The sequence below is a fragment of the Pinus tabuliformis genome, chromosome 2_2 (genome assembly GCF_031772625.1).
Source record: "Pinus tabuliformis cultivar Carrire ecotype Pingquan chromosome 2_2, CPIR1, whole genome shotgun sequence".
NCBI classification, from domain to species: domain Eukaryota; kingdom Viridiplantae; phylum Streptophyta; class Pinopsida; order Pinales; family Pinaceae; genus Pinus; species Pinus tabuliformis.
Window position 1 is genome coordinate 987,653,337 of NC_142300.1, and position 23,365 is coordinate 987,676,701.

Consider the following 23,365-nt stretch of genomic DNA (forward strand, 5'->3'; position numbering starts at 1 on the left):
AAAAGTGCATGTTCTGAGGACAAGTTTTTTGACAAATTTCTGGACCCTTCTCCAAATGCCTGAGAAGGGTTTAAATACTACTAACTAATTAATCTTAATTACATAAATTTAGGACACGGTTTTAAATGACCGCCCTTCTACTAAAGCAAAATTATTTCTAAAAATTGAATCTAATTCCTAACCGTTTCTGTATTTGCTCCTTAGTGTTGTAAGCATGCAACATTCGCCTGGGAAGAGTCAGCTGATCGTCTTCTCCTTTCGTTTGAGCTACGAAAATAGAAATAACAAGCGCTGGCACCACTTTCTGGCAAATTAGAAGATATTTTCGAAAATCTTCCTTCTGGCTTGGTGTATACACTGTGTGTATACTTGGTAATAACCCAAATTTCTCTCGAACTGATTCTGCTTTTGCTATTTCGGTTTCTGGCCTTGCGAATGACTGAATAAGTCAGGGACTTTGCTCTCTGAACAATTTTCTGTATTGAAAACTGCCTCCGTTCTTTGTTCCGGGCTTTTCTGGTGCGTTTTCCCTCTTTTGCGCCTTTTTCTTTTTGCTTTATCGGGCATAAGCTTCAGGATCTTTTGCAAACATGCTGCTTTTGTGTGCCTTTGATTCTGAGTTTTGGATGGCCTATTGACATCAGTATCTGTTAAGTGATACTCTGGAGTCTGTGGTCCTGTTGCATTCGGCATCTGTTTGTGAAGGCATCTCTTCTCTGTTCTTCGAGCATCGACGCTTTCCCCTTTTCCTTAGATGTTTCCTGCACATTGCTTTATGTTATTTGTTGTCTTACAGTTTACGCAAAGGAAAAGAGTAAATGAAGAAAAGATTGACACGAAAGCTTTAAGCTCCAATGAATGCATAATCATGACACCCATAATGAACTGACTCTTCGAAAAACACAACGCAATCCTTCCTGGATACTTTGGCGTACAATCATTAAATTCCTTTAAGGCGCGCGCCCAATTTTTGGTCTACAGACAACTTTCCTTGAATACTGTGCTGGGGAAATTTTGTGATGGGTGATTTCTGCGACTTGCATCGCAGTATCAAGGATCGCGTCATCAAGATGTGTCATCGCAGAAATTGATGATCGCATTCATCACAGATCGCAACATCGCAGATCGCAGATCGCAAATCGCAGATCGCAGATCGCAGATCGCAGATCGCACTTAGTAATCAATCATTGTGTGCTGGCTATAAGATGTTGCGATATGTGACGTCGCACATCAGCCGTCGGAGATTCTTTAAGTTTTTTCATTTAAGAGTGCTTCATAATATATGTGATGCGATGAATTTCGCGTCGCTTCTTCGCAGCTTATTATGCGCATAGGAAAACGTTTCACTCTCTTCTCGCGATGCGATACAGCTTTTAGGGAGTCAAAAATACAAAAACTTTGATAAAATGTTTTTTTTGGATTTTTATTAAGGGTCCCCATTTGCTTGGTGTTATTGCTAATACCAAACAAAGAGGGGGGTTGTTGGTGGCCACAACAATGGCGATTCACTGTGAAGAACTAGTTATCTCTGCTTTTCTATTGAATTTTCACTTCCAAAGCAGAAAAATTTTCATACGTCTAAATTTTGTTATGGACAGATAGAGTACATTACGCCTTATCCTATCAATGATATTTTGTCTCAACCTTTTCATATTCCAATTGTTTGTTTTCCTCAGGCTTAGTCCTTGTATTCACACCAGACATTACTTGGTCTTTTAAAGATAAAATAAGGTCTTCTCTGCGTGCTGGCTTTTAAAATATGCTCATTTGTCGTAGGTAGAGCCTCTGCTGCCCGCAAGCGTCCATAGCCTCGACAGGGTTACCTGTTACCCAACAATGATCCTTTATCCTGCTTAAGGTTATTTACAACTTTTCAGAGAAAACCCCTTTTGACACTTTTTCCTTTTTTATTCTCTAAAGAACAATGTCTTGGTTTGGTGGCCAAATTATGACACAGTCATTCACTTGATTTACACTTTTGCTGAACAAGTTGGCTCGTGATGAGACCCCTTGTCTTTTGATTGCAACAATCTTGAGTCGTTGCCCTGTTTTGGTGGACAGTATTGGCAAAGTCAACAAGTTATAATATCTATGATCATGATAAGCCGGCTCATGATGAGACCTCTTATTCTTTGAGATACAGTGTTTTCTCGGATTGTTTCTCTGAATGCTGCGATTTCCTTTAGCAGGGAGGAAGTCATTGTTTTTCCTTAAGAAAGCTCTGGACGACAATAATAGAGTTTGAAAACAGCCGTTTTACAGAGAATATTTATTTTATTATTGATGCCTTTCATTGTGCTGATATGAAACAATTTTTCCTTTTACCAGAGGTTGTTTTCATCAAAGTTTTTGAAGTTGAGACTAGTATCATATCTAGTCTAAAGTTAACTCTACCTGTCAATAATAAAGATCAGATTTTTTTCGAAAATTTTTGCTACTTATACAAGCGAAGAAGCACAAAATTTGATAGAGAATTGGTGTCTTTTTCATGAACCCCTTTAGTAACCATCTACAACTGGTTTTATTTATAAGAAAGAAAAAAAAAACAAATAAAAACTAAACTATCCTACAAAATAGAAGAGTGATCTTCTATGGAAAATATATTTTAAGGCTCTGTCCATTAACAGGCAAAGAATCCCTTCGACCTGCTAAATCCTGCAACACAAACGTTGATGGGCCTATGACTTCTACAATCTGAAAAGGACCAAGCCACATCTTCTGAAATTTTGTATGTTTGCCCTTTTCTTCATGAGCCTTATCCCATTTCAAAACTAAATCTCCCATCTGAAAATTCTTTCTGGTCATTATGCTTGAGTCAAAAGAGGATTTTATCAGCGCTTGGTGATGAGCATGGGTTTTCTTAGCTTGTTCTCGTCGTTCTTCTAATTTAATTATTTCCATTTGTCTTAGTTGTATGGAGGAAGTAGATATCTCATCGATGTGTTGTACTAAAGACAAAGAGGGGATGACTAAGTGAGTTGGAAGAACCACTTCTTTCCCATAAACTAAATTAAAGGGAGAAGTGCCGATTGAAGCTTTCTTCGTTATCCTATCTGCCCATAAAGCATTCACCAAGGCTTTGTGCCAATTCTTTTGGTTCTGGTCAACTGTTCTTTTAATAATCCTGATCAGGTTTTTATTTGTCGATTCAGCCAATCCATTACCTTGCGGATAGTAGTTGGCCGAATATTTCAGCTTGAACCCTCTTTTAAGTGCAAACTCAGTCATTGTATTTCCAGAAAAGTACGAGGCATTATCAAACATTAAGGCCGTTGGCAATCCAAACCTAGTGATTATAAATTGATCTATGAATTCAATAATGTTTTCAGAATTAGCTGTCTTGAGAGGAACTGCTTCTACCCATTTAGTAAAATAATCTGTTGCTGTGAGGATGTACCTATGCTGCTTAGAAGAGTGAGGAACAATCTCACCTATTATGTCCAAGCCCCACTGACTGAATGGTTGTTCGATGTTTACCGGCTGTAGTGGCATGGACGATTTCTTTTGTCTCCCTGCAGCAGTCTGGCAGATTTGGAATTTCCTCACGTAACTGTGTGAGTCTTTGAACAGCGTGGGCCAATAGTATCCTGCACACAAGATTTTATGTGCAGTAGCATCTCCAGCATAGTGTCTGCCTGATGGTCCATCGTGGAGTTCCTGCAAAACCTTTTCGGCTTTAGTTTTCTCAAGACACCTAAGGAGCACATAATCATAATTCCTTTTAAACAGAACATCATTTATGAGCTGGTATTGTTTAGCTTTCAATCTCAGAGCTCTTTTCTTAGTGTGATCCAGGTGTGATGGAGCATACCCATTCTTAAGATAATAAATGGTGTCAGCATATAATGATTCTGCATCGTTTAGGCTTACCTCATACGTCTGTACCTCTTCAGATGAATTCTCAGGAATTCGCGATGCTCCAGCCAACATTTTGCAGAAGCCTTGACCTCTTACAATGCTTGCTGGTTTGATCTCAAGATCATATTCTTGTAAAGCGGTGATCCAATTTGCTCTTTTTTCACCCACATCCTTCTGTATTAGAAGATTTCTTACCGCTGGAAACGGTACTATGACCTTAGTATGGGCTTTAAGTAAAAAAGGTCTGAAATATTTGATCGCTTTGAAAACAGCATATGCCTGTTTCTCCACGTCTGAATAGTTAAGTTCAACACCTTGTAAATTCGAGCTAAAAAATGCGATTGGGGCTTCCGCTTTCTCTTGATTTGCTTGAGTTAGAATCACGGCATATGATTTCTCTGAGGCAAATGTGTATAAGATAAAGGATTCTAAAAAATTCGGGGTTGCTAAAGATGGAGCGTTAATGATAGCTTGTTTGATCAGGTTGAATGCTTCATGCTCATCTTGACCCCATTTAAAATTTGAATTCTTTTTAATCATATTTTGCAAAGGAGAAACAATCCGTGAAAAATCTGGGACAAATCTCTTCACAAAATTGATTTGACCAAGGAAAGATTGCATGGCTTTTTTGTTATGAGGTATGGATATTTCAGAAATTTCTTTGATTCTGTCATGCTCAATGTGAATACCAGATTTTGACACTATGAATCCTAGAAGTTTTCCTTCACTTAATGCGAAAAAAGATTTCTTTGGGTTAAGTGAAATCCCATACCTTAAGCATCGTTGAAAGATTTATTTCAAGTCTTTGAGATGGTCGCTTCGCTTCTTGGAGTACACTGTTATATCATCCAGGTAAATCACTACAGATTTATTGACTAAACCCTTGAATGCGATGTCCATGGCTCTCTGAAATGTAGCGCTGGCATTGATCAAACGAAATGGCATCTTCCGATCTGCGTATGTGCCCCATTTAGTTCGAAATGTGGTTTTTAACTGATCATCGGGATGTACCAGCACCTGATTGTATCCTGAAAATCCATCCAAAAAAGACATTAATTCTGAGCCTGCTACTGCCTGTAATATCTGCTCCATAGGTGGGAGAGGAAAATTGTCTTTTTGACAGGCTTTGTTGAGATTTCGAAAATTGATACAGATTCTAATATCTCCGTTTTTCTTTCTAATGGGTACCATATTGGAGACCCATCTGGAATGTCTAACGGGGAAAATTATTCTGGCTCTTAATAACTTATTTAGCTCATTTTTTATCTGATTTTCTAAATTGGGGTGAATTTTTCTGAGTTTCTGTTGGACAGGTTTTTCATTGTCAATCATAGGGATAGTATGTTGACTGATAGAAGTGTCGTATGTCTTCAGCTCATCGTAATTCCAGGCAAAAACATTTTTGTATTGTCTCAACAGACGGATATACGCTAATTTTTCTTCGGAGGCTAGGATGTGGCCTAGATTAACGTTTTGTGGTTTATCATCGGTTCCTAGGTTCACTAATTCGTAGTTCATAGTTGAACTGTAGAGCTTAGAATTGGCAGACCTTTTAAACCGACTTTTCAAATCATATAAGTCTTCTAACTTAACCACCAATTTAGGTATAGCATTATCAGTGCTATTTTGTTGTATTTGTTGATCATGATGGTCTTCGTCAATTATTTGATTGGAGTAGGATCCTTCAGAAGTGAGGAAATTTACAATGTCAGGATCGTCATTGAATACTCTCCAGTTTGTAATGTTGTCAGGGATGGACGGTCTAAAGATTAATTCTATTGAGAATCTATCTGGACTAAAATCTTCAGAGGGAATAAGTCTAGAGGCTACGCTTGCTAACAGGTCTGCGCTCGCATTTTGGAGTCTTGGGATGGACGAAATATTGAATGCTATGAAATGTGCAGTCATATCTTGTACTAAAGATTGATAGTGTTTCAAATGACTTGGTAAGTAATGTATGGTGTTACATACCTGTTTGACAACAATCTCAGAATCTCCAAAGACTTGAAGGTACTTAACGTTCAACCCGATTGCTTTGTATAGGCCTTGCACCAAGGCCTCGTATTCCGCTGTATTGTTTGTGCAATCGAATTCAAGTCTGCACGTAAGCATGGTCTTATTTCCTTCTGGGCTAATCAGGACGCATCCTGCTCCTGCTCCTTCGTTAGATTTAGATCCATCAAAATATAATTTCCAAAACAAAGATGTATTTACAGGTTTATCTAAAAAATTAACACACTTTGAATCATTAGTTTGGGAAAAATTTTCGACTTGGGACAAAACTGAATTTTCTAAGTAAGGTGAGGTATGAGCATTGAAATTGCCGAGGAAAGAATCTACCGAGTAATTGCCTATGATACTGCTGTTGTATGCTATTGCTTCATTTTCTCCCTCCAATTCCGTCACTATGTACTTCTGGTGTAACTCTCATTCAACCTTTTTTTGATTCGGTTTACCATTGTAGGGTAACCACATGTGCGACCAGTCGTTGAGAAGTAGCCATGGAGTTTTTCGGACCAATCCCTGCTAAGAATAAAACCATAGAATTCTGGGATATCAGCTACTAGAATGTCAATAACCTGACATACCTTTGGGTTAGACGACAATCTTATGGTCACTTGATTAAGTTCACCAATCACTTCGACTTGAGATCGATCAAGCTGAACTATGCGCACTGCGGATTTTTGTTGTTGAACATTCAACTTGGCACATATTGATCTAGGTAAAATATTCGTTGAAGCACCAGAATCTACCAAACAATTGTGCACATTTTTATTGAAAATTTCATAAGTGAGGAGAAAAGGGGGAGTGTGAGACTTTGATCTTCCTCCAATCAAAGCGATGTCATTTGGATCAACCTTATTGATCGTGTTGGTTGGAGGTCTTCCCATGTTGTGGGAAGCTACAGCTGTAGGCAAAGATGTAGTAGGCACGACATGTAATTCTTTCATCATTATCGTCTGTTGATGTTTCAATTTGCTCAATTCATAAAGAGTGATATTAGCCCTAGTATTTTTCATGTCATCAATAATATTGTACTCCATTTCATCCGACACAATCAGTGTTCTTGATGGAGGTGTTTGGTCTGATTGGACTGGGCTAGATTGAGTCGCTTTAGCGGTATTTTTCTTTGTTGCGACTTTATCTTTTGCTGCAGGGCTTGCGCCCTTCTGCTTGGGGGTAGTTTGGGGAGGATCAAGTTGATTTTTGCTTCGTGTGCTAACCGGAAATGCTTCTTGATCTTCTTCTTGCGGGAGGATGAAATCCCACATTCCTTGTAGTTCCACAACTTCTTCGTCATCGGTCTGCCCTTCAGTGGTATTCTCTTCTTCTTCCTCTTCTTCGGATTCGACGTTTGAGATAGCGTTGGGTGGTTTCACATCCATTGAAGGACTTCTTTTAAAAGCTCTGTAGGGCTTTTTGGACGAAGTTTCTGCTACTTGTTTTTTTATGTCAATCATCTCATTGGACATGGTTTTTAACACTTTTTGTAATCCTTCCAAATCGAAAGGGTCTTTCGTTTGTTTCTTCTTGGGGTCTTCCTTGAAGGAGATTTTCTTAGATTTGCGTTCCTCTATCGCAGATCTTTTTTCCAGGGCTACTACGCGTTTCTCTACTGCTATCGCCTCTGTCAAGTTTTCAACTAAGGTTGTCTTATTTGCCCTATCCACGAAGAGTGCCAAATTTGATGGTAAGGCCGTAATATACCATTCACACCTTACTTCTTCGCTGGGTTGGGAAGCAGCGGGAATTTTGTTGAGGATTTTATTGAACCGTAAATTGAAATCTTTGATGGGTTCTCTAGCCTCGGCTTTAAGATTGGATAGGTCATTGATTAACGTCGCCGTTGATCTGTCATCGCCAAACTTGGTAAGGAATTGACTTTGAAAAATGTCCCAACTTGTGATAGACCCGGAAGGTAATGAAAAGTACCATGACCCGGCTGTTCCTTGCATTGTATAGGGAAAAAGCCGGACAACAGCATCCTCGTTGGTAACTCCGTTGAGATTGACAGAAAGCATGAAATTATTAATATGCTCTTCAGCTAACATGCCTGCTTCTGGATTGAATTTGGGTAGCCATTTCTCAGGATGGGCCGGTATTTGGCTCAGGGGTGGCGGCATTAAAACTGCCCCAGGATTGTTCCATGGAGACTGGGCCATCGCTGAGCTGCTAGCAAATGAAAGTGCAGAGGATGATCCCTGAGGCTGGGAAGATGAAGATACTATGCTTTTTGATGATTGAAGAGGAGGGATTGTGGAAGATAGATGAGTGGTTTGGAATGAAGATGTGGGTGGCTGACTTCGCGGTGAGGGAGTTGAAATGGACGACGTAGATGAAAGAGTCTCACTGTCAGACTCTGGTGGTGTTTTCCTTGCTCTTTTCCTGGTGGGGAGAGGGAATTCAGTTGGCTGGATGCCAAATTTTTCACTCTTTAATCTGGTCAGGGGATGAGCAGGATTGTACTGCGAAGTCACGTTGCTTTGAGATTTATCAGACCTTTGTGAAAAAATAGAAAATCCCTGGAGTTTGCGAATCAGAGTTTGAACTTCAGGGGGTTCAATGATAAATTGTTATGAAATATTAGGGTATGTAGCAGCGGTTGATACTCGAGCGACTTCTGACTCTAGATTTAAACGTACTGGGGAAGTCGGGGGAGTTGTTGAGAGCGATTTACTCTCAGAATGGTATTTAGATTTTGATTTAGGTGCCATTCATAGTTCGGGCCCTCCTTCTAGCGCCAAATATGTTGAAGCCCCGAAAATCGGGTCGACAACAAGGGGGATACCCACCCGGTCCAGACCTTGGTTGGCAGCTCCTTATCCATTTGGTATAGCGGGTCCGACTGGGGATAATGGGACTAGTTTCCCAATCTAAGGGGTGTGTGTGTGTGTAGAGTTGGATGATGCTGATCTAGGAGTACTTAAAGCTAATTTAATTCAAACTTCTAAACTAACTCTATGCTACTGTAATCTAATAGGGAACAACACATCTAATCTATGCTAACCCGGGGTGTATTTCTTCTATTATGCGATCTAAAGAGATTTCGAACAATAACTGGTAATAAAGATCATTCAGCTATCATAAGAATAGAAATCAATTAAGATAAACCACTTTGCATAAAAAGTTAGACAAAACAGTTGTGAACAGCATATCGCATAATAAGTTATTCATATATCAAACACAAATAAATGACTCCACCGTACAGAAGTGCCAAATGGTAACCCACACATTCATGCATTAACATATAAACAACTGAAAACTATATATCACTTTAAGAATATAAGCAGAAATGGTCAAGAGATAAAAGTACCATTTATGACTGGTTCCACTCATAAGCTTCAAGCAACAACGATTTATCTCTACTTGTTCTAACATCTACTAAGAGTACAGAAGTGCAACATCAGTAGCAGATATCAAATGAAAATATTGATAAATCTCGATCCAACCATTCATCAAAAACCCCCTCCGAGGGTGCAAAAGTGCATGTTCTGAGGACAAGTTTTTTGACAAATTTCTGGACCCTTCTCCAAATGCCTGAGAAGGGTTTAAATACTGCTAACTAATTAATCTTAATTACATAAATTTAGGACACGGTTTTAAATGACCGCCCTTCTACTAAAGCAAAATTATTTCTAAAAATTGAATCTAATTCCTAACCGTTTCTGTATTTGCTCCTTAGTGTTGTAAGCATGCAACATTCACCTGGGAAGAGTCGGCTGGTCGTCTTCTCCTTTCGTTTGAGCTACGAAAATAGAAATAACAAGCGCTGGCACCACTTTCTGGCAAATTAGAAGATATTTTCGAAAATCTTCCTTCTGGCTTGGTGTATACACTGTGTGTATACTTGGTAATAACCCAAATTTCTCTCAAACTGATTCTGCTTTTGCTATTTCGGTTTCCGGCCTTGCGAATGACTAAATAAGTCAGGGACTTTGCTCTCTGAACAATTTTCTGTATTGAAAACTGCCTCCGTTCTTTGTTCCGGGATTTTCTGGTGCGTTTTCCCTCTTTTGCGCCTTTTTCTTTTTGCTTTACCGAGCATAAGCTTCAGGATCTTTTGCAAACATGCTGCTTTTGTGCGCCTTTGATTCTGAGTTTTGGATGGCCTATTGACATCAGTATCTGTTAAGTGATACTCTGGAGTCTGTGGTCCTGTTGCATTCGGCATCTGTTTGTGAAGGCATCTCTTCTCTGTTCTCCGAGCATCGACGCTTTCCCCTTTTCCTTAGATGTTTCCTGCACATTGCTTTATGTTATTTGCTGTCTTACAGTTTACGCAAAGGAAAAGAGTAAATGAAGAAAAGATTGACATGAAAGCTTTAAGCTCTAATGAATGCATAATCATGACACCCATAATGAACTGACTCTTCGAAAAACACAACGCAATCCTTCCTGGATACTTTGGCGTACAATCATTAAATTCCTTTAAGGCGCGCGCCCAATTTTTGGTCTACAGACAGCTTTCCTTGAATACTGTGCTGGGGAAATTTTGCGATGGGTGATTTCTGCGACTTGCATCGCAGTATCAAGGATCGCGTCATCAAGATGTGTCATCGTAGAAATTGACGATCGCATTCATCGCAGATCGCAACATCGCAGATCGCAGATCGCAAATCGCAGATCGCAGATCGCAGATCGCACTTAGTAATCAATCATTGTGTGCTGGCTATACGATGTTGCGATATGCGACGTCGCATATCGGCCGTCGGAGATTCTTTAAGTTTTTTCATTTAAGAGTGCTTCATAATATATGCGATGCGATGAATTTCGCGTCGCTTCTTTGCAGCTTATTATGCGCATAGGAAAACGTTTCACTCTCTTCTCGCGATGCGATACAGCTTTTAGGGAGTCAAAAATACAAAAACTTTGATAAAATGTTTTTTTTGGATTTTTATTAAGGGTCCCCATTTGCTTGGTGTTATTGCTAATACCAAACAAAGAGGGGGGTTGTACCCACAAATTAAGTTGACATGGAAGTGCCATCGGAAGCTAACAAGGGACCACGTGGATGCCACATAAGAGCCATTGATGACATGGACCCTAGATAAGTTGAAATGGTGGTGCCATAGGGCCCATATATGGTTGCCACATGGTAGAATCTTGATGATGTGGAGTCATGTCACGCTGATGTGGCAGTTCCATGTGGAGGCTCAATGCTAACATGGTAGGTCCCCTTAGGTTACATGAGATGACCACATGGTAGTGCCTGTTCATGTGGTAAGGTTTAACAAGATAAACTTCAAATGGGCATAACTTTCAATCTGAGAGTAAGATTGAGATAAAATTTATATCATCAAAAAGCTCTCAAATATCCCAAGGCAACGATGACTTTTTTTTTGAGTTTAGATGAGGTTGGAAAAAAAAGGACTTTTGTAACCCCATAGTAGATTATGAGGGTTGGGTTAAGTCATAAGTAACACCTTCCATAGCCCAAGATACTTTAAGGGGGTGGAAGGGGTGTTACAAAAGAATTATGCTTACTCCATTTCACCTTGAATGCTTAGTTATTCATTCCCTTGTATCTCAATTTCATAAACAATATGTGTATTTCCTTCATGGTGTCACTCAACATAGTAATAAGTTGATTTTGGAATACACTTCATGTATTTTTTAGGAAGACATGAGGCATGAAAGCTTGCCTCAATGGGGGTATGGTTCTAAGCTACCTTTGAGATAGAAACAATATAACCTTATAATTGAGACGAAGCCTACTAATTGAAGTAGTGGCACAAATCCATCTTCAATCCAAAAGTTGGGATTAAGAGGGGAAGTTTCCCTTATTCATTATTTTCCTCCAGCCAAAGTGGGATGCACTAGGCATACCAAATATGAGATAGTTTTATCGAAGGCTGGATATTTTATGCTTGTGCACCGTTGGAAACTAGAAATTGAATGATGAGAGGAATATAAATGTTTGTATAAACTAGGCTTACATATCCCTTATATCAGTTGAGAACTAAATTGAAATGTAGTCTAAAGGTTACTTGTTAATTAGTGTAGATTTGAACCCCAATGCATATAATAATGGCTTTTCCTTGAGTTTTAAATGCACCATGCTTGTTCAACAACAAGAAAGAAAGAGAAATTTCATAGCTTGATTTAGCACCACACATGAAAACCTCGGTCCCTATTTTGTCCCTACAAACAAGTGGTAGGTTTGGAATCATCCATTAGCATGTATTACATATAATGAATTTCCTAAAGCCTTGTTTGACCATGGAATGCAATCAATTCCTTCTTTAAATGGAATTTCCATTGGTACAATGTGTTCTATAGCATAAGGACAATGTGAATGGGAAGGGTCATTCATACCAATGAGTAGTATCTTTCAATTTCCAAAACGGTGTCTCAAAAAACATTATGGATGTAGGACCCCTCCCGTGAAATCACATAGTTTACCCATTTTTTATAAGTTATAAATTTAATATTATTATATAAATTCACCATATAACCATTACATAGATCAATATTACAATTGAAAATAAAATATTGCACTTCAAAAGTTACATTAATCATAAGAAGATACATTATGAATGATAAGTTATAATAGACACAAATGTTGTTCGCGAAGGAATTGAGAATTGGAACTTCAATTGTTGATTTCCTGCCCTCTCTTGATGTAGTCCTCGTGAACTTGTTAAATTCTTGTGACCCGATTGAACTTCATTGATTCAATGGTTGAACTTCCAACCTTTCCTTGGGTACTATTCTTCCTCATAGACCCCCAAGATGCAATGGGGTTGTACGGAAGACAAATGCACTAGAAAGTGGAGAAAATCCCTCAAGCTCAAGATTTTTCCACTCATGCGACCTCCTCGTTCACCAAACTAATCAAATATATCAACAGTTAGTCCAAATGAAAATTATCATTAGGATATTAATTAAACAATAGAGTTCTTAGAAAGGTCATTTTCTCATAAATTGCTCTTTCTTTTATGGACACTTGACACCTCATGCAAAAAAATTGTTATCTTCATTCCAATATTTTGATTATTCATCTAGCCTTGTCATCCCCTCACCAAGTCTCTCATTAAATTATTTTCCTAATTTATTATTCAAAAAATATTTTCCTTCACTGACACATATTTCCCTATTTCTTCTCCTAGTTGTCTCTTGATCCCAATTTAGACTCCCCATTTTGTGTCCATTAACTTAAGTCAACAGGTAGGTTTCATATTCTTGTCCCCCACCCTATTTTTTCTCAAGTTAAAATATTAATTGGATATTTTTTTGTTATGCTTTTGCCTCATGGAGGTCCACTCATGAAATTCATTTGCTTAAATTTTAAATTTATATTTTCTAATTTCAAGCACATTCCCTCTTTCTTATTGACAATAAATTGTGATTAGATCCATATTATATTTTGACTTTATGTCTTTGTTTTCCCTTTTTATTAGGACAATTGAGATACTTAGGGGTTATTAAATTTTAAATATTTTGCAAGTGTGAGGATGGTGGGTATGATTATTTATTTGATTCAACTTTCATATATACACCTATTCTCCCCTTCTAGAGTTTTTAGTTTCTAATTTAAAGTTTCCTAAATACCATATTACTTACATTGTGTTTTTTAGTGATTATAAATGCATGACCATGAACCGTCATTTACCTTCAAACTTTTCCTAATGCAAAGGGTGTCAAGTTTGTCATTCCCTTCAATAAATTCCTCTCGAAGTTCCAAGAGTGTTATGTCACTTTCCCTTCATGCATTCATGACTTAAGAGGGTAACATGGGCACTAGGATGGAGACCACTTGCATCTCATGTGTTTTCCTTTGTGGTGAGACTCATGGAGATGAGGATCAAGGAATCTGCCTTGATGTGAACACCTCGGTGAATCCTTGTGAGCAACCCAATCTGGGGTCTTCCCTCGTGACATTGTAGGCTTCAATCCAAAGGAATCCCAATACCTTCCATCCCAAGTCATGACAATAGTGCTAGTGGGTGGAATCAGGGATGATGTCCCACCCCTCCCATTAAATTCCATTTGTCCTGTACAACCCCATCACCCATTTGTGAGTCATTTAGCCAAGAAATCAACCTGTGCATGCACCCCCTAACATGAAATTAGAAATCATAACATAATATTATTTAAAATTTAAACTTTAGGATCTAAAGCATGAAATCAATTAAACTGGAAGTCACTGACCCATCACATGCATGTTCTTCCAAGTGGCCTCATCCCACACTCAAATAACCACTAGTAACATCTTCTCATAACGGTTAGTCATATCTATATAAACATGCTACAAGATCAATATCGAAATCATCATGACTACTCATAACATAATATTCAACATAATGCTAATTGAAATCAAGCAAGTAGTCATCAAAATATATAAATATGGAAGCATATAATTAAATCAACATCATGATTACATGTTCACGGTTACTCCTCCGTGGTTCTGATGCGGTTACAGTTACCTACTACCTGTAGCTGCTTTCCCGTTCACATGTGCCCACTGCGGTCAAGCTCTCGCGTGGTTAGGTTGCAGTTTTAATGTTATGTAATGTTTTAATATGTTTATAACATATGCCGAGAGTTCAATACAAGGTTTTATGTGTTAGGTTTAACACATAGATTTAGGTCTAGCGCTTAGGGTTAGGCTTTTTAATGTATGGATTTAGGTTTTAGGTCTTTAGACTTAGGTTAAGTGTTTAGTATTTTAGACTTTTACACACTTTGTTCTAAAAACCCTTTTAGAACACATTTGTCACAATGTGACATAAAACCACATGGCGATACTTGAATCCTTTTCGATAACCAACCCTGGCGGAACTGACGATGAAGACGTCGACAACCAAATCCTGCAAAGTGGATGACAACCACATGTCGAAAACCCAAATCCCGTGAGGCGAATGACAACACATGTCGACGACCAAATCCTGGCGGAACTAACGACAACCACATGTCAAAAACCAGGTACAAAACCACATCAACTGAACACCATAAAAGACCATGGTCATCACCTGAACAACCTGAGCCATAAACAACACTGTCAAAACTGAACGACACTGAATTGAGTTGCTGACGACGACACTATACACTAATGATGAACATGTGCAACTAATCGACAAGATCCTCCTAGATAAAAAACTCATTCTTATTACCAAAACAGAAAATTACATCAATAAAAATTTCACAAGTCTGGAGCTCAAAAATAGCTTAGAGTTTTACAACAAAAATTCAAATCCTAATGAGGCTCTAGGCCTATCTACTTATACAACTGAAGCCTCTCTACTTACACAACTGAAGTCCCCAACGACTTCCTTAAAATTAGGGAGGCTCAATTACCAAACTTGAGATAAACTAGCTCTTTGTCTCTCACTTTCTCTGCTGCCTTCTAATCCTCATGACTTGGCTGCTTGCACTCTGAGCTGGTGTGATAAATGGAGGAATATTCGAATGGGGGAGATGTAAATGAGGAGGATTTACCTCCTACAATCCCTCTCCCTTGTCCTATTCGAGTTTTAACCTTAGTATTTTCCAAAATTCCTTTGTTTTCTCCTTCAATCCCGCATTCAATGCATATTAGTCCACTAGGCATAATATCTAACTCTAACTCATCTCATAAACAAAATATAATAAAAAAACATGTAATAAGTTGTGAGAAAAGTTGGTTTGACTAAGCTAGGAGGTGAATTAAGGCCCATATAATTACCCAATGATGAGGCTCATCATCACCCCCTACTGAAAGTGTTTCTCATCCTCTGAGCAACTCAGTCAATATCCATATCCTTCATAGGTCTAGTGGCCTCCCTGACATCCCATGCCTCTATTGTGGTTTATTCTTCTTGTTCATAGAAGCATGCTTTCTTTTCTACCTCCTCCCACTGCCTCTTTTCTTCTTCTTCCTTCCTTCCTTCCTTCCTTGTAGCATTCCTAAGAGTAGTGGTGGACTGAGTTTCAGGCCAATCCAATTGATTTTTAGCCTTTGCATAGATTTCTTGTACATGGGTGTCATGTTCAGTGCTTGTCTCAATCTTTGAGGAGAGTGGTACTCTCTTATCTTTAAGATGTATGGAATTGTGTTCCATCTCCTCAGGCAAGCATGTATGCTATCATCCCCTAATAGCCTGAACATGTCCTCAAAATGTGAAATTGCTTGCTCTTGGGCAGCAAGATACCTGGGTGAAGGTTGAGGATCATTTGCAATCAAATTATGGGTATTGATGAGGCCCATGGGATCTGACTTTTCATCTTTGATCATAAAAGGTTCTGTTTGTTCTCTTGCCAATATCTTCTTCATCTCTGCAGCCCTTGATTCCTCATGGTTCATCCATGATGCCAAAACCATCAACTGTAAATCTCCTAGCTTGGCATTAGGGTCCCATACATTCATGTCTATTAAGGCCATGTTGTGCAAATAAAACTCAGACATCTTGGCCCTATCTTCTAGTGTGCTCTGATCACAAAGATCAATGAACTTCCTGTAGTCCTGAAATGGCATGGTGCCTCTTTGTGCTAGGGTCTTGATCTAGAACTGCAGCCATTGTTCCTTGAGGTATAGGGCATAGGACTTAGTTGGAATCCTACACTAGATTTCTTCCAAAGAGAGACTGGCCATACATGCCAATTGATTCTCTCTTTCTTGCAGTTGTCCTCTCAACCATGCATTTTCTGTTTCTAGTTTATTTTTCATTATGGCCTCTCTGTCTCTCAAGATACTTAGCTCTATGCCCATCTCCTTGAGCTTCTCCTCCATGTGCCCAATGTCTTCCACCCTCTTTGATTTGGTGATCTGCATCCATCGGTGACTTCTGTCTCTCTCCTTCTCAAGCTCAAAGAACAGTGGAATAGCAAATTTTTGAGGAATGACCCTGCCTCCTTTAGTAAACCTATAGTAGGATTTAAGGTTAGGTTGGGGGCTAGGGTCTTTTGACTTTGGGTCCTCTTCTTTAGTTTCTTGCTGTTGGCCTACCTCCTTTTCCAATTTTTGTGTCTCCTGTAGGTTCAATAGAGTATCTTGTAGGACTGCTTCTGCTTCCTGTAGATCATTCTGTGTATCTTGTAGGATTTATTTTCCCTTGGAGGAGGTGGATCTAGTCATAGGCCTTCTCACATAGGTGATAGGAGACTTAGGAGAAGGCATTTTCTCTTGTTGGTTAGGTGAGTCCTCAATCACAATGGGAATTTTGGTTGGTGTTTGGGGTTTCCCTTGCATTATTCTTGTGTTTTTCCTTGTCCTGAAATATAAGGGGGTCTACCTCTGTCTTTTGCCTTTTTTCTTGATGGGGGTGCAAAGAGTAGTGAGGGCAGTTTTTGCCTCTCTCTTAGTGGGTTCTGGAGACACCCTAGGTGAATCCTCCTTATTTTTTGCCCCCTCTTTCCCATTTCTTTCTTCACCTATGTATTTCCTTTCTTCTTCCTCTTGTAGATCCTCATCTTCTTTATCAGTTTCCTCCTTAACATCCTCCTCTATATCTTCATCATCCTCCTTCTGTTTCTCCTCTTCTTCCTCATTTTCTTTTGTTTCATCTTCTTCCTGCTCTACTTCTTCTTCCTCTACTTCAGTCTCTTCCTTGTCCTTTCCACTAACAGTAGGACTAAGATCATATGTGAGAGCTTTGATGTCCTCCTTTGCCTGCATGTCTCTGAAAAATGACCATTTTATAGGAATTTTGAGGTTTTGGAGGGAATCTTCTATAAGGAGTCTAATTAACCCATGGTGAGCTAACTATTGGGAATTTCCCTCTTGCACCTTGATGCTTATATCTATCAGTGATTGTTGCAGGAAGTATGGCATGATGAGGCTGTGGTGAGGGGGGTGTTTTTGCTCCAAATCTCAACTCTTCAAGAAGCCTAAAATGATAGCCATAGACCACACTATACCTACCCTCACATGATATGTATTTGATAAGTTGGTAGCTCACCTCTTTCCAGGGATATGGAAGAATTGCTCTCCTTACTGCATTCTTATACTCAATGTGTTCCTCACCTTCTAAAAAGAATTTCCTTTTGGCAATCTGGCTATCCCCTTTGTCTTCCTTCCTCCATGATACTCCTAGGGGAAGTGCGGTAACTTTGCTGATGAGTTCAAGGGTGAGCTCTATGGAGAGGCCTCTTACCACAACAACGGAATGGAATTTGGTAAGTGGAATGAGGGAGAGAGAAAAAATCTTGGGCCACCTCATCATCATACCCCCTTAATTTTTCGAAAAACCCCATCCAATTATGCCTTGTGAAAATTTATAGTACCTGAGGGTGTTGTTGGATTCTCACAGTTTTAATGGGCTACCTTATAGTAAACCCTTCTGTCATCTTGGTTGGTGAGGTTTGAGGAGATGAGATGGTTGATACAATTTTCAAATGCATAAGTAAAAAAACTGAAATGACTGTGTGGACAATTCTCTTGCACAATTGCCAAATTCACTCAAACTAGAGGATTTTTTGTTCAATTTACTTGGAAAGAGGGATGTAATTACAGAGCCTACCTCTTCATAGTGTTTTTTGTGGCCAACCCCCATGTTTTCCCCTCTGAAACTCCTCTCGGCCTATCCTATAGACTGTCTTTGTGTATCCTGTAGGAATCCTGTGTGCAATCCTATAGGATTTCCTGTGCAATCCTGTAGGAATTCTTGTGCAGAAAAACGATGGAGTTTTCCTTTCTGTAGGTTTCCTGGGTATGAGAGTGACTTGTGAGAGTGAGCCTCGAGGAAATGAATGCATGAATGCATGGGGATGACGATTATTTCCTCTTATGGTCATTTGGGGTGAGGTGGTGTGCTGGAAGCCGAGGTATGGTTTCCATTTTTGGACCGTTGGTCCCCACTACCACCTCATCATTCCCCACTCCTCGTAATCAACTCCCTCTTCATGCTTCCATAGCCTTAACTGGTTTTGTCCTTATCCTTCTGTTTTTGAGTTGACTGCTGCGACGTGTGAGAGGACAATTTGTTTTGTCTTTGTTGACTGATTGATGGTGGCCAAGTTAATTGGCCACCTTTCGCTTATAAATCAACTTACTCGTAACCTTTACATATTTTGACTACATTATGCACATGAGAGAGTGAGCAAGATACTTACCTGTGGTGCTAATACCTTGCTGCAATTGTTGAGGGCCAGAGGTGCTTGCTGTGTGTATTGGCTACATGCTATTCTTCTTCCTTCTTTTTCTTGTTGTTCTCTGATGATTATTTTGTTGTGCAGGTACTTTTTATTGAATATGATGGTCTTATTGCTACTTTGGAGTCCCTTCTTCTCTTAGATCATCATACTGGAAGCTTGTTGGTCTTATGATTTGTATTTTGTGGGATAGGCTATTACAGGATTTCCTACAGGATGTCCTATAGCTACTTCTCCCTCAGAGCTCTTAATCATACATTCTGCTAGGATTCTGAGGATGGTTACATGGATGGAGAGGGAGAGTAGGAGAGTGGAGAATGATGAACACTCAGGTGGTGCTCCCTATTGCTCTTTGTTTCATTCTTTTTTGAAGACTGTGATTTTTTTTTTTTGAAACTGATATTTTTTTAAGAGTGAATGTAGGGGTGATGAAGGTGGACATGGGTATGGTAATGGAATGATGATGTAGGGGCGCTATTTTATTGACATAGAAGGTCATTTTTTTTCCCTAAGGTTGCTTCCTATAGGATTTTTGGGTCACTGTGATTCCTACAAGATCATCCTATAGGTTTTTAGGGGATCTTGTAGAAAACACAGTCCCCTTGTAAACTGAAGCAAATGAGAGGAAAAAATGAAAGAAATGGTAGAGTGATGAATGATAATGAGTGGAAAAATAAAAATGTGATTGAAATAGGTCTCTTTGTGATCCTCCTTTGCTCTCTGATCGTCCTTCTTGCTGACCTGCAAAATTTCATGGTTTTTCTCTTCTTTTCTTTTTTTTGAAAACAACTAGGCTACCTTTAAGAGGTTTTCATCCTAGCTGTTTGCCCTGGGTGCCTCAAGAGAGGTTTTCACACAGGGATCCTTTTATTCTCATTTTTTCTTTTTTCTTTTTTTATTGAGACCATTGGGCCGCCCCAAGAGGTTTTCAACCCGATAGTGAGGCTCAGACGCCTCATGGAGGTTTTCACTTGAGTCCTTATTCTTTTTTCTCTCAGTGATTTGATGAGGTAGGAGATGAAACTTGCTCCACTACCATCACTATTGTATTGATACCATCAATGAACTCTTGTTTTGACAATGGTCTCTTGTAAATTTTCAATCGATGTCCATTAAAAAGTAAAGGAATGGCCTCTTCATCTATGGTTCTGATTTGTACTAAACCATTATCATGGCATCTTTCTACAACATAAGGTCCTAGCCATCTTGTCCTTAACTTTCCCTTGAAGTCCTTATACCTGGAATCATATAACAAAGCCCAATCACCTTCTTGAAATTGCTTTTCCTTGATGTTATTATCATGCCAAATATTCCTCTGAAGTTGAATTACCTCTGTATGTAGGAGGGCCTGCATTCTGAACTCATCTAAACCATTCAATTGGAGAAATCTCTATTTTTGTGCACTGTTGAGATCTAGATCTAGTTGGGCTACCATCCTTAATGTGTTATATTCAAATTCAATGGACATTAGGGCCTTTTTCCCATAGACTAGTTCATAGGGTGTGAATCCAGTGGTGGTCTTCTAGGTGGTATTATAGGTCCAAGTGGCTTCAACTAGTCTATCTACCCAATCCTTCCTGCTGTTGCTTACCACTTTGGTCAAGATGCCCTCCAGCGCTCTATTGGTCACCTCCACTTGTCCATTAGCTTGTGGATGATAGGGAGTGGAGGTTCTATGTTTGATCTTGTGTTGGCTGAGCAAGTCTTCAATCATGTTGGAGGTAAATTGGTTGCCTTGGTCTGTGACTAGCTCTCTAGGGTACCCAAATTTGTAAAATAAATTCTCCCTTAGGAACTCAGCTACCTTCTCTTTTGTTGCTGCCTTAATTGCCTTGGTTTCAGCCCACTTAGTTAGATAGTTAGTGCACACAATGATGTATTATTTTTGCTTAGAAGGAGGGTCAATAGGTCCAATGAAGTCCATGCCCCACTTGTCAAATGGCTCAAAAGTCACTTGAGGCTGCAAATGCATTTCATCTCTTGGAGTAGGCCTTCCCATCCTTTGGCACCGATCACACTTACTAGTATATCTTTTTACATCCTGATGAAGAGTGGGAAAATAATAGCCCGCTTGCAACACTTTGAATGATGTCCTCTTTGCTGCAAAGTGACCTCCACAAGGCCCATCATGATAGGTCAGAAGGATGCCAAGACTTCCTCCTTCCTGACACACCTTCTCAAGATTTGATGTGGGCCAAGTTTGAAGACACTGCCCCCAATCCAAGTGAAGGGGATGCTCTTCCTTACTATCTTGCTTTTCTCTTTGGAGGACAAGTTCGGTGGGAACTGTGCAGATACCAAATAGTTTGCTATATCAACAAACCATGGAGAGAGAACTGAAATAGAAAATAAGTGCTCATCCGGTAACTGGTCATCAACCATTCCTTCTTCACCTGTAGGCAAATTTAATCTGGACAAAAAGTCTGCAACAACATTTTCCTTACCAGGCTTATCAACAATAGTTAGATCAAACTATTGTAATAAAAGTAACCATCTTATAATCCAAGCATTCACATTTGGTTTATTCATTAAATATTTGATTGCATCATGGTTAGTATGTATAAATGTTTGATAACTTGTAATATAATTCCTAAATTTGTTCAGTGAATGCACAAGAGTGAGGAGTTCCTTTTTGGTCATTGTTTATTTCAGTTCAACCTTTCACTGATTCTTATTGATAAAGTAGATAACATAAGGAAATTTTTCATCTATCTGACCTAGGGATGCTCCTATGGCTTTGTGCGAGGCACCGGCATGAATATGAAAAAGAAGGGCCCAATTTGGGCCTCGGAGAATCGGTGCAGTGGTTAACTTGTTCTTTAGGGTGTCTAAGAACTCTTGATAGATTTTTGACCATATAAATTCAAAGTCCTTGGCCAAAAAACCAAATAAAGGAGAGGCCAACTTGCTGAAGTCCTTTATGAACCTTCGGTAGTGTCCAGCGAACCCTCGGAAACTTCTGACATCTCTCTACTTTTGAGGAGGTGGGACCCTTTGGATGATAGCTATTTTGTTTGGGTCCACCTACAGTCCTTACAGAGATATTGAATGACCTAGCATGGTCCCTGCAGTCATCGAGAAGTCACATTTTTTGGGACTGAGAGACAGGTTCATTTCAATGCATTTGTGCAATACTTTGCCTAGGTTCGACAAAGCCTCTTGAAAATCACAGCCATGGGGTGTAAAATCTTCCATATAAATTTCTATCGCATCATGGACTAACTCAGAAAAATTACTTAGGAGTGCTCTCTGGGAAGTGGCAGGAGCATTGTATAGGCCAAAAGGAAGGACCCTATAGGCAAAATTACCCCAAGGACAAGTGAAGGTGGTTTTATCCTGGTCTTTTGGGTTGATCTGGATTTGGTTGTACCTGTTGAATCCATCTAGGAAACAGAAAAACTTTTTCCCTGCCAGACCATCTAGCACTTGGTCAATTAAAGGTAGAGGAAAATGGTCCTTCTTTGTTGCTTTGTTCAACTCCCTGTAATCGACACAAATCCTCCACTTACCATTTTTCTTTGGAACTAACACCAAACGAGAGACCCATTCACTGTCGGAGATACGGTAAATGAATCCGACATCTAGCAGTTTTTGCAGTTCTTCTTTGACTATATCTTTAAGAGTTGGATTCATCCTCCTTTGGGGTTTCCAGACTGGCTTGCAACATTCTTTGATGTATATGTGGTGAGTACACACTGAGGGGTGCACTCCTTTCATTTATTTGTAACTCCAAGCAAAGGCATCTAGATGTTCCTTTAGCATGTTGCATAACTTCTCTTCTTGGAGAGCAAAAAGAGATGGATTGATTTTCAAGGTTCTCTCAGGGCCGAATTCTACGATTTTGACACGTAGGGGGTTGGAATTGACCAAGCATAGGTCAATTGGATGATTGTTCTAGGCTTCCTTTACTACATCTTCTAAGGGCAATGTACTGAAGTTGGACTTTGGAGTAGGTGTTCAATCAAATCATCTTCATCCTGCTGTCCTCCTCCCATGGCTGTTTCTAAAGTATAAAGTTGGGTGGAATAAACTTCATCTTCTTCCTCCTCCTCCAACCATAAAGGTAAATCATGCTTTAGAGATGGTTGAGCAGGAGGGTATAGCACTAACTTCTTGGAAATATGCCCATTCTTGATGGTCATAATCCCAACTCTGCAGCTGATGTAGGCATTGACAGTGGCCAACCGAGATCTCCCAAGGATGAGAGGGTAACCAGTAAGCTTAGCCTTAGGCTGGAGAACTAGGAAATCTGCGTGGTACTCCCAAGAGTCAATGGAGACCATCACATCCTCCATAATCCCCTCAGGGGTCACTGTGGAGCGGTCTGCAAGTTGCAAAACTGTTGTGGTCTTCCTCAATGAACCTTGGAGGTTGAGCTTGAGCATGGTGTCCTTGGTCATCACATTAATGGCAGCCCCAAGATCAATCAAAGTGTGTG